Source organism: Pleurodeles waltl, chromosome 3_1 (assembly GCF_031143425.1).
Source record: "Pleurodeles waltl isolate 20211129_DDA chromosome 3_1, aPleWal1.hap1.20221129, whole genome shotgun sequence".
Lineage (NCBI taxonomy): Eukaryota > Metazoa > Chordata > Amphibia > Caudata > Salamandridae > Pleurodeles > Pleurodeles waltl.
The window spans coordinates 1,238,708,172-1,238,716,401 of record NC_090440.1 but is presented as its reverse complement, the minus strand read 5'-3'; the positions used below and the strand labels follow the sequence as shown (position 1 = coordinate 1,238,716,401).

The following is an 8,230-nucleotide window of genomic DNA, read 5'->3' as shown; positions in this document are numbered from 1 at the left end:
ATCTTTTCAGACTTGACTAATGATTAGTGACTAACATACATCCCAAGTGATGCGCTAATGGTCTGCAACTGGAAAAAATAATAAATTGCATAACTCATACAAAACAAATACGCTATTCCTAAAACAAAAAAAAGACATGAAGGAATTACTCTAGCAACTCATGTGGGAATTTCTGTCTGTGCTCGTGTACTTAGTGAAGTGTAAATAAGAAATAATTATTTGAAGGAAAGAAAATCATCAGAGTAGAGTTCTACATTGGATCAAAGTGTTTTCCAAATGCATGTCCCCATTGACCACAATCTGCTATGGCCCAGATCTGAATACACACGAAGGGGAGTATTGATATTAAAAATCTGGCCAGCCGACTGCAAACGTTCCATAGGAATATGAGTTAAAAATGTGTTGCACAGCTAACTAGATATTTGAAGTGCCTCATTGGCGTAAACCTGCCAGTTGTTCTGTCCCTTCCTTTCCCAGGAGATAATAAAGGGATCTTCTTTATGCAGAGATACTGATGCAGTTTTGCATAATTAGCCGCAAATAAGGCAACATTTCAAACACTCTAAACATCTTTGACAAAGTGCAGGGTTAGTCAATTTACTAACCCGAGCAAGGGAATTTGGTGGGCTGTAATTGTTGAACCTCCACACACTTTATTTGAAGATGGTGTACATAAGGCAGCAATTAGTCATGTGAGAATAGAGGATCATTGTTATTGTTGGTTCTGAAACATCTTTCCCCAATGATGGACACACACAAGAAAATCACATTATATAAGGCTTCATTAAAAAGGATGCCCTAAACCAGACTGTATGAATACATATCACCATAAAAACAAATAAAACTGTGTAAAAAAAAAAACAATGTTCAGTTGTCCCTCGCTTTAACAGCGTTCTCGTTCTTCTCCCCTTTTATCGTTTAGGGGTAATGTGGGGGAAATGGTAAAAACAGTGCATTCTTCAACATATTTTTCATTATGTATTCAATTGTAATAGTTTTTAAAGCATAGTAAAGGATGACCTTAGAGTGCACCAGCTTACAGCAGTCTTTATTGGGGCTCTTCAATGATTCACTCACCATTACCCTCTAACAGTGCCTCTCATCTCTCCATAGCCCCTCTCTCACGTGTATTTAATTTGTTTTATAGCACCTCTCTTACCATCATAGGGTGTTGAAGCACTTTACATCACAGAAACGTACAGAGACAATTAATCATTGTTGTGTAAATCAGTGTATAGAAAATGCATGTCGGATAAAGCAGAAGGGGCCTCAAGAGAGGGGCAGCAAGCGTAGTTCTCTGTCCTGCAGGGCTGTTTCTATTCCACAAACGTCTCTCATCAAACAGTGCCCTCTCCCATCCACAGTACAGGGACCTCCTCATACAGAGCACTCTCTTTCGCAGTGTTTGCTTTTTCGTGCACCCAGGGGCTCCATAAAAACAAGCGCTGAGGCCTACTTGCAAAAAAGGGCTAAAAAAATGTTTTTAGCCTTTGCAGGTGTACATCTCGGCAACAAAGCTAAGGAATCAGGGTTTCACTACCTTGCCCCTTTTCCTTTTTTTACATTTGTTTGTGGGGTTTGGCGGAAGCCAAGTCCCAAGATGGCTGCCAACACTTCCTGGTTGAAGTGTTGGCAATCAATCAGAGCTCTTGAGATCTCTGCACAAGCTTGTTACTATTGGTGTAGTCGTCAGGGAGGAACCGTGACCTTAGATATGTAAATTTGGTTCTCCTTTAATGTTAGCTGCTGAACGCATTTACAGCAAATAACAAAAAGCACAATCTGTGGAACAAAATCTGGCTTTTGTGTCAAATTTGGTGTAATTCCATTCAGCGGTTCAGGCTGAAGTTGTGTTGAAAACTCCTATGGGAATTAACATGGGAAATGTATGTTTTTTGCCCCCCCCCCCTTTTTTTCAGCACCACTTTACAGATCACCCCAAAACTTTCCATGTGCACCAAGAATCACAGCACACTTTTTTGGGAAAATTTCATGGAGATAGTCCTAACTATATTTACCTACTGACAACCGCCAGTAGTATATAAACATCCTTGCGCAGGGGCCATGCTAATCTTCTCTGTATTGTTCCAATTTTATTATATGTGCCGCCAAAGCAAGGATGACACGCAAATTTGTGAAGTGTTCCATATTTTTGCCTTTGCAAATTGAGGAATTGTTTCCTTTAAAAAGACTGTTACAGCCTTGAGCAAATGAATCAGTGGTTGTTTGGAGTGCCGTAGTTTGGACACTTTTTTACTGCTTCATAATATATATATATATATATATATATATATATATATATATATATATATATATATATATATCTTGAAGCAAGGTGGTCTTTAAATGGAGCACTCAATCTGCTGGCGCAGGCACAGGCGCAGAGTTAAGATCCAAAAACCCATTAAATAAACCACAAAGATGATGCTGCACTCCCAGAGGTAACATCTTAGCAGTTTCCAATTTGTTCCAGTGTAATTAATAGGCAGATTTCATGCATTTCTCCAAACACCATAATGCGTCATCATCAGGTGGTTTCAATTTGCATTTGCACTTTGTTCCAGTTTAGTCGCCTTTTATCAATGTCAGGGCATTCTGGTACATGTATTGTTAATGTTTTATCAATGGGATACCTTTTCACACATCATTGAATCAAAACTAATCTGGTATGCAGCGTCATCTTTGTGGTTTATATATATACATACATATATATATATATATATATATATATATATATATATATACATATATATTTGTGTGTGTCTGTGTGTATATATGTGTATATATATATGTGTGTCATGCGTGTGTGTGTGTGTGTATATATATATATATATATATATATATATATATATATATATATATAAACACATATATATATTCACTGAAAAAAACAAAGGTTATAGGGACATAATAGTTAGGTTCTGAATTTACTCATACAAAACCATAGAAATTCAGCAGTTATATTTAGAATTCATTCAAGTAACTATAACTTGCACGCTAAGGTAACTATAGCTCGTGCCCTTGCCATGCTTAGTTTTTGTATCAATAATTTTATTGCAAACATTGCAGTGAAAAAAAAATTGCATACAAGATCTCATCAATGACATAATATGTGGAGTAATTAGCTGTGCATGGTGAAGCAGTTTCAGGCAAAAATAAAAATGTCCAGATAACTCTAGTGTTCCTGCTGATTTTGTCTAATGACAGTATTGGCTCATCATAATGTAGCAGAAAGGTTAATATGGCTTCTGCAAAGAATGTGTAACATGCATACCACAGAACCGTATTTTATGAGGATAGCTCAATAGGTTACAGAAATTCTATTAGTACTTACGTTCATAAGCTACTATTCTGCTATAGCACAGTGACCTATAAACTGTCATCAAAGCAGTGCATGAAAACTATTTGGTCTAGCTTAGAACGTTTTGCTTTTTCCCCAGTCTTTCATTTTCCTAATGTTGCTAAAAAGTGTTTGGGTAGAAATACATTCTTATTAGTAAAGTCAACCCCATCCACTGTGGTACATTTTAAGTTGTGAGTTTGTGCTTTTGCACACCAAACACCAAATGTGAATATGTTTATCAAGTTTGCAACGCTTTTGCGTCAAAAAATAATGTTAAAGAGGCGCTAACGTTTCATAAATCAGCCCCATAGTGCCACTGTGATGAAAGATTTTGTGATTCCTACATATTGAAATCTTCATTTTTTGATATAACAGTCCCAACAGACTGATTTACACATGTATGATTCATTGTGCCTGTGGAATATGTATGGTATGTGAAGTGCTCTGACAGCCTACATTGCTAAGAGTAACACTATAAAATAAATTAAATTTATGTGAGGGCTATTGTAGGAAAGTACCATATTTCTTGGCATGTTACCCCCACTTTTACCTGTATGTTATTATGTTTGTGCCTGTCTCACTGGGATCCTGCTGGTCAGGACCCCAGTGATCATAGATTATGGCCTATTTTATAAGTCTGTATAGTGCTTAACTGTGTCACTGAGGCTCTGCTAATCAGAACCTCAGGGCTTATGCTTTCTCTGAATTTGTCACTATAGGTTAGTGACTTCACTTACCAATTTCAATTGGCACACTGGACCCCCCCCCCCTTTAAGTCCCTAGTACATGGTAACATGGTGCCCAGGGCATTGGGAGTTCCAGGAGATCCTTATGGGCTGCTGCATTTTTTTTGCCACCCATAAGGAGCTCAGACAAACCTTCCACAGGCCTGCCATTGCAGCCTGCGTGAAATAACACACGTTATTTCACAGCCATTTTCACTACACTCAAGTAACTTATAAGTTACCTATATGTCTAACCTTCACTTGCTGAAGGTTAGGTGCAAAGTAACTAAGTGTGAGTGCACCCTTGCACTACCAAAGATGCCCCCACATAGTTCAGAGCCAATTCCCCATTACATGCATGCACTCCAAAAAGGTCAATAGTTATATGTAGCTTCACAATGGTTACTCCGAATATGGCCTTGGAAGGTGTCTAAGATCATGGAATTGTCCTCCGATTCCAAATATGGTATTGGGGAGCCAATTCCAATGCTCCTGGGAGTTCCAAAATGCTCTCTGAGGCTTGCAATGCAGCTATAGCTGCTGCCACCTCACAGACAGGGTTCTGCCCTCCTAGGGTCTGAGCAGCTCAGTCCCAAGAAGGCAGAACAAAGCATTTCCTTTGGGAGGAGGTTGTTACACCCTCTCCCTTTGGAAATAGGTGTGACAGGCTTGGGAGAGCTAGCTTCCCCCAGCCTCTAGAAATGCTTTGAAGGGCACAGATGGTACCCTCCTTGCATAAGCCAGACTACACCGGTTCAGGGACCCCCAGTCCCTGCTCAGGTACGAAACTGACAAAGGAAAGGGGAGTGACCACTCCCCTGTCCATCACCACCCTAGGGGTGGTGCCCAAAGCTCCTCCACTGTATCACAGACTTCAGCCATCTTGCTTTGCAAGGTGTGGGGGCACTCTGGAGGCCTCTGAGGGGCCAGTGCCAGCAGGTGACCCCTCCTGATAGGTCCTTCCCTGATAAAGTAGCCAATCCCCCTCTCAGGGCTATTTAGGGTCTCTGCTGTGGGTTCTCTTCAGATTCTACTTGCAAGTTTCCAGCAGGAATCCTCTGTAACTACTACTTCATCCTCTGACCTCGGATCAACCGCAGCCTGCTCCAGGAACCCCTGTAACAGCAACAAGGTATCCAGAAGGGATAATTTTCCCCTGCAACTTCAGCTCCAGCCAGCAGGTGCAACAGTTTCCACAGTGTGCAAGCTCTGAGGACTTTCTTTCTTCACCCTGCACAAGAAACATTGAAGAAATCTCCCATGGGGTGAGGAGTCACTCCCATGCTGAAGCAGGCACCTTCTAAGTCGACGACCGGTTCTCTTGGACTCCTCTCCTTGTGACAAGCATGCTCCTTGGAACACAGAAGGTGGACCCCATTGACACAGACTGTCCTGAGGTGCTGCTGTCCCAATTTGGAGGAGGTAATACCTTGCCTTCCCCCAGAATGAGAGTACCCCTATGCACAGCGTCTTTTTCACCTCCTGAGGCCTCTGTGCACTATTTGCAAAATTCCTTCATGCACAGCCTGGCCCAGGGCCTCAGCACTCTATCCTGTGACGCTCAACTCACTGAGTTGTTCTCCAGCGGGGTGGGACCTTCCTTTATAGTGCTGCAACAACCACAACTCCTTTGTCCCCATGTTCTGGGACTCCCGTGGGTGCTATCTGGTGCTCTCAGGGCTCTATGAGTGCTGAGAGCCCCCTCTTCCTCCTCACACAGAGTTGAGGTCTAGTGTTTATATTGTGCGTAATACTTACCCCCAGAAGGAGTATTGCCTCTAAGGTATTTTTGGTACTGTGTCACCCAAATAAACTACCTTTATGTTTGGTAACACTGAATATTGTTTTTACTTGTGTATAAGTGCTGTGTAACTATAAGTGGTATTCCAGGAGCTTTGCATGCCTCCTAGTTCAGCCTAAGCTACTCTGCTATAGTTACCTCTATCAGCCTAAACTGCTAGAACACTACTACATTTCACTAATAAGGGATAACTGGACCTGGTGTAAGGTGTAAGTACCCAAGGTACCCACTACAAACCAGGCCAGTCTCCAACACCTACACGCACACCTGCAGGCACACACCACGCATTCACACACTCACTCACACAGCATACATGCATTCATACATGCATGCATCCATTGATTCACACACACATCCGTACACACATCCAAACGTACACGCAGACATGCATTCTCTTTTCCATTCATACACACATTCTCACACATGCACACACACACACGCATGCAACACTACACACTCATGCGCATGCACGCACATACTCACACAGTCATGCACACATCTCCAAACACAAACACAACACCCCTGCACCCCTTCCCTATCAGAAACCTGACTTACCTGAATCCAGGGGGTCTTCCGGCAGGGGACGGGACGGTGTGCTTTTACTGCCAACAGCGCTACCTTAACACCATCCGCCAGTATGGCCACAGCCGTATTTCTGCCTTTCTTGTGGCGGAAATCTGGCTGTGGTCATATTATGGCAAATGGATGTTAGCAGCAGCAACAGTCTTTTGGCAGCCATCGCTGCAGCAGTAGGCGGCACTTACCACCAATGTTTTAATGAAGGCCTATGTGTCAATTAGTTATATTTCTCTGGTTTTTGAGACCTCAGTAGATACTATTTAGCCTATCTGAACCGATCTTTTCACAGGACAGTATTCCTCTGACTAACTGTTCTTCCCAACGGAATGGATAGCTCGAATCTGAATTATTCCAGGTGAGGGTATGAGAGTGGACACTTCTGCAGATACCCAACTTCTGTGAGAAAAAGGTGAAGCCTCTATGAGGGCAACCACCATGGGAGCAACTTTCTGTTGTGGAGGTCTTTTCATGCAGTACAACAATACAACAGCCTGCAAGTTCTTCAAGGGTGTTTAAGCCACAGTGCTGGGCCACTGATGAGGGCCAGTGATGGGATAGTTGAGCTAAATGTTGAACTAGATAGTATAGTCCACTAGATAGTATAGTCCAAACGTGGGCATCCCATTTCTTTGCTGCTGACAGTATTGTGGATTTAAGTCTCAATTTGCTTCCAGTCCCAGTATCTGATATTGTGGTCCACATCATCCAGTAACTTCTGAGGAATAACAATGGACAGCTAGCTGATGACATAACTATTTCTGGCTGCTACATTATGTTAATTACCTGTACCTTTTCCCAAAGTAGGAGGTTCTGGTTGGCCCATTTGGGGACCTCATGAATAGTTTTATCAGAATTTATAATGGAACTACTAATGGGAGAACCATGCTTGCTTGAACAACACGATCAGAACAATGTCCGGGTTGTTAACACAAATGTCTTTACCATGCATGACTTTACAACAATTTTTGGTTGTAAAAGCATGCCTAGTAAAGGCATGTGTTGGAACAGCATGCATGGTTCTAGTATGTCAAAGGGCCCAAAAGTACCCTACCCATAATAGTAAAAGTACCCCAACCCCTCCACCCACCTTGAGCCCTAAAACCTTCTTGACCCCCCACACACCCTAAAAACAACCAACACTCCCGCCCCACCCCTTAAAACAAAATTAACCCAACCCCCAAACTTAAACCTAAAAACAAAATTACCCTGACCCCCACCCCTTAAAACAAAACTAACCTGACCCACCACGCTGACCCTAAAAACAAAACTACCCAGACCCCCAACCCCTACCCCTAAAAACAAAACTACCATGACCCCCCACACCACCCCTTAAAAAAAATATCCGTTTTCCCCCCACCCACCACTAAAAAACAAAACTATCCCAGACCCCCCAACCCTGCCCTAAAAACAAAACCACTCGACACTCCCACCCCCTAAAACCTTCCCCGACCCCCATCTACCCTAAAAACAACTGGCCTCCCACCACAACCCTAAAAACAAAACTAGCCTGATCCCCCACCTCTAAAACCCAACAACACCGATCCCCCACCCCAGCCCTAAAAACCAAACGACCCAGGTCCCCCACCTATGAAAAAAAAACTAGCCGACCCCCCACCCTGCCCCTAAAACCAAAACTACTCAACCCTCTACCTCTCATAACAAAACTACCCCAATACCCCCAACCACCCTGAGCCCTAAAACCTTCTACAACCCCCCACCTGCCCTAAAAACAACCGACTCCCCACTCCGTCCATAAAAACAAAACAAAACTACCTGACCCCC

At 42.6% G+C, this 8,230-nt stretch overlaps 1 non-coding gene across 1 annotated transcript; it reads right to left on the bottom strand.

Annotated features, from left to right (window-relative positions):
- Positions 1-2,014: 2,014 nt before the first annotated feature.
- LOC138286240 (U6 spliceosomal RNA) lies at positions 2,015-2,126 on the bottom strand. The gene has a single exon (XR_011201905.1). It is a non-coding gene; the product is annotated as a U6 spliceosomal RNA (small nuclear RNA).
- Between the last annotated feature and the right edge of the window lie 6,104 nt (positions 2,127-8,230).